At 36.4% G+C, this 4734-nt stretch overlaps 1 pseudogene; it reads right to left on the bottom strand.

Annotated features, from left to right (window-relative positions):
- Positions 1 to 1757: 1757 nt before the first annotated feature.
- Positions 1758 to 2698, bottom strand: LOC101095855 (annotated as a pseudogene).
- Positions 2699 to 4734: the final 2036 nt, after the last annotated feature.

Raw genomic sequence — 4734 nt, 5'->3', positions numbered from 1 at the left:
GGTAAAGAGCATTTAATTTCCATATGAAAATAAGACTCTAAATAATGGAGAGAAACAAGTAATGTTTAAGTGGTTGAATTAGAGCAACCACACATGAATGTCTCTCTAGTCTTTGCTCATAAACTTTAATCATGATTAAGACAACAAAGAAAACGTGAGTTATTATATTTAATCCCATGCATTTGCTTAAAGCAATATAATAACCAGTCAATTATTAGAAAACCTGGATGAAACCTACCACAGTCATGGGTTATCTGTTATCTGCCATAAAGTTATCTGGCATTATCAAAGAATATGTTCAATGAGGCAAATGTTTTGGTCAATCTTCAGTAGATTTTGAGCCAGATTCTTTACTTCTCCCTATATATACCCTGTTGACTTAGGATGTAGATACCTTTCTCACCCCTTGGCCTTGGGCTTAGCCATGTGATTTGCTTTAACTCCTAACATGTTAACAGGTGAGACCCAAACAGGCACTTATAATATACCTTTGCTTTATGCATACTTTATTGTGACTCAGCTTACAACATAGACCATTAACCGAATAGTCCAATAAAGATGACCTACCTACAGGCCTGTAGATTGAGGTTAGCTGATCTGGTTAGCTCAGTATTGATGCTCAAGTGACCCAGCTGCTATCAGCCAAGGTACCTTCGTCAACTCACTGGTTCTAAAGGATTGCTATTGTTGCATCCTTCTGGAATTTATGATTGTTTTTCATCAATAAATAATTGATGCCTGAGTAAGATCTGTACATTGTGTCATTATTAATATCCTGATTGTTGTATTATATGATCATAGGGGAAAATCGGTAAAAACTACCTGGGATCTCTCTAAATTATTTCTTGCAACCTAAAATGTACCTAGTACTATTACAATAAAATTTTGAATAAAGGAAAAAAGCACAACTACATTGACACAAAGAGAAAAACTACAGTGATGGGCATGTATCTCCAAAATGTATATTGGTTTCTTGTGCTACTACAGACATAGAAAATATTTTATATTTGTTCGTACTGCCAGTTATAATTTACATTGTATTCTGGACCTTTTAAGGGAGATATACTTTTATTTATTTTTATTTTTCAGGGAATCTTCCACAAGATGATTCTTGTGGAGTTAAATATAATTTTTGTTTTTGGAAACTTAGAGGTTTATGTTGAAAAGCTTTTTAAATGTTTATTTATTTAACTTGAGAGAGAGAGAGAGAAAGAACATGAGCAAGGGAGGGGCAGAGAGAGAGAGAGGGAGAGAGAAAGAATCCCAAGCAGGTTCCATGATGTCAGCGAAGAGCCCGACATGGGCCTCGATCCCAGGAACCATGAGATCATGACCTGAACTGAAATCAAGAGTCAGATGCTTCATTGACGGAGCCACCCCCGAGCTCCTATGTTGAACAGCTTTTAAGGTACTATTTTTACATTAAGAAGTAAACTACCTTGTAATAAACCATAACTCTTCAGACCATCTCAAAAACCCCACACTTCCATGACTTAAACTGAACTGAAATTTTTCTGAGCTATTACATGATCATGTATACTGACACAGACACTTTTGTATTTCAATTTATGAATCAAACACTGGGTTTAATCTTTTATCCCTAACATCATATGTAATTTTAAAGTTATTTCACTAAACATTAGAGTGAACAGATTATGGACTGTCAATTACAAGTGTATCATACCCTTATGGACTGATTTTCTATTGGACAAGTCTTACCAGTACTCTAAAAAAAGGACTAATTCATATTTCTGACTTTACATTTTATCAAAGAATAATTTAACATTAACGTCTTGACTGCCTCTTTCACATCTTTGTTCCTGAGGCTGTAGATCAGTGGGTTCAGCATGGGAATCACCACAGTGTAAAAGACAGAAGCTACTTTGACCATGAGCCATGAACTTTTGGAGTTGGGAACACAATACAGAAACAGTATGGTCCCATGGAAAATTGTAACAGCGGTCAGGTGAGAAGCACACGTGGAGAAGGCCTTGTGGCACCCCCCAGTGGAAGGCATCTTCATGACAGTGATAAAAATGGAAACATAGGAGGGAAGAATGATCACCAGGCTGCTTATTTCGTTGAATGTGGCAGAGACTAAAATGACCCTCTGGCTAATGTAAGGATCAGAGCAGGACACAGAGACAATGGCAGAATGCTCACAGACAAAGTTGTTTATGAAGCTAGTTCCACAAAAGGATAAAGTCAACAAAAAGTATGTGTATGTTAAGGAGCAGGCTATACTCCAAGAATATGATGCTCCCACCAACAAGGAACAAAGCTTCTGAGACATGACAACTGTGTACAGAAGAGGGTTACAAACTGCCACAAATCGGTCATATGCCATCACGGCCAACATGAAGGTTTCTGTCACCACAAATATGCACGCAAAGAAGAATTGCATGATGCAGCCTGTGAAGGAGATGGTTCTGTCTTCCACAACCAAGTTTTCTAATAGTTTGGGTGTGACTACTGTAGAGTAACAGAAATCAACCAAAGATAAATGGCTGAGAAAAAAGTACATGGGGGTGTGGAGTTTGGGATTGATCCTGATGATCATGATCATACCCAGATTCCCAAGAACAGTGACTATGTAGATGGTCAGGAATACCAGGGAAAGTGGCATCTGGAGTTCTGGATATTCTGAGAAGCCCAACAGAATGAAGGTGACTCTACTACTCTGGTTTTCTTGATTCCTGTGGACAAAATATAAAAGTTTATCCAGAAAATAAGTTCCAGAATCTGAAATACATAAGAGAAGAAAAGACAAGTTTAGAGGCTCGATGGGTCTCTTAAGAGTGTTGCTGAAAATAGTAGACTTCCTTCCACTGTTACATTTAAAAAGTGAGTATTGACTTATGTAACAATTACACAGTGAGTAAAAACTTTGTGTGACTAGAATCATCAAAACCAAGGTTAAAACAGGAACATAAAAAACAGACTAGATTTTGCTCTATTTCAGATAATAAAATCAGTATTATCATAGGCAGCTGACTTCATAAGCCACTCTCTTTGCATGAATTTGAGCTTAGTAAAAATACAGTTGACCTTTGAACAACGGTTCGAACTGTGCAAGCCCACTTATGTGCTATTTTTTTCCAATAAATATAATATAGTACTGTAAAAGTACTTTATCTTTCTTACAACTTGTCTTAATAATTCTTTTCTCTAGCTTACTTTATGGAAAGAATACAATATTTAATGCAAAACACACACATACATATATACAAGCATAAACCAGGCAACATACAAAATATGTGCTAATCGACTGTGTATGTTACCAGGAAGGCTTCCAGTCAACACTAGGCTATTAATAGTTAAGTTCTGGGAAGTCAAGAGGTATATGTTGGTTTTTGACTGCGTGGAGGTTGGTGCCTCACTCCCATCTTGTTCAAGGGTCAATGGTAGAAGCAAAGAATTACATAACTTTCTTTACTTTCTTACCTGCCTCTCCCCTTAAACTGTGAGAAAATCAACTTCTAACTGGTTTTAAAAAGTTTAAATGCTAGCATTCATGCAAAATGGTCAATTTAAGATTTTCTTGGTTGTCTCATCTCCTTTTCAATGCCCTTGTTACTCCTGGTAATCCAATACTCTCAACACAGATACAGCTGTGCTGTAGAAGTATACTAAACTTATACACTTATGTTGAACTAATCTTGAAAATTTTTAATATTATCCCTCATGTCATATTATATTATTCATCGAGATATGTTCACAGCAAAATATGTGCTGCATTTCTAGGGAAGACAGTTAAAACGATATTGAACAAAAATCTCTTCTTTCTCCAGTGTGGTAAATTTTGGAAACTGGATAGGTGGTACACAGTGAAAACTCTCAAAATACTGGACAGTGTGCATAAATCTCATGCTGCAGTGAAAAATGCATTCTGTCGTTTTGAACTAAGTTTAAAGCTTTTCCAAGGACACGTGTCAGGACAAAGACCCATCTCAAACAACACACAATATTTCTTGAAAATTACTTGCTGCCACGAGGCATTTTCTCAACAGTAAAATAAGAATATTTGTAATATAAAATTTAAATCACTACAATGGATGTAGATACTTTGGTAATGAATTCAAGGCTACAAGACATGGTGCAATGCATACTTGATATTCAGCTTTCTTATTTAATGAAATTTTGAGTAATGGGTAGGATTCCAAAAACCTTACATTGTTACAAAAATCAGGGCCAAGTATGGACATCTATCAATGGGTGGGCACATACAATATAGAAATTCTTTCCTCCTGAACCCATACAATAGAAACGCTATAGAATTTCATTGGGGCATTTAATCTAAGATGCATAATTATATTTTCCCCATTCTGCTATAGGTTTTCTTAACACACTATTGCTTTCTCTGCTTCCCATGTGTTCGTTCCTATAGGAAAGATATATCTCAAAGACCGATCCCACAGCAAAGCCACTGTGACACTCCCTTAAAAAGTCTTAGCCCTGCAAGGCTAGATTATGGACATACACCCCAGGAGCATTCCTTCAATTTGAAATATTCCGTGCAACACTGTGAGAATAATTTTCCACGATTACTTTAACCTGACAACCAGTGACTTCTAAGACTCCAAATACATTTTAAAAGTGAATGCAGGCAATTTACAATGTTCAGCTGGCTTTTCCAAAACTTCTTGGATCTAGAAATTCAATCTCATTGCCACCTGACACATTTTTCTTCAGTCATGGCAGACTTATGAAGACCTGTTACATAATACGTGATCA

Source organism: Felis catus, chromosome D1 (genome assembly GCF_018350175.1).
Source record: "Felis catus isolate Fca126 chromosome D1, F.catus_Fca126_mat1.0, whole genome shotgun sequence".
Lineage (NCBI taxonomy): Eukaryota > Metazoa > Chordata > Mammalia > Carnivora > Felidae > Felis > Felis catus.
This window is presented reverse-complemented; position numbering and strand designations above follow the sequence as displayed.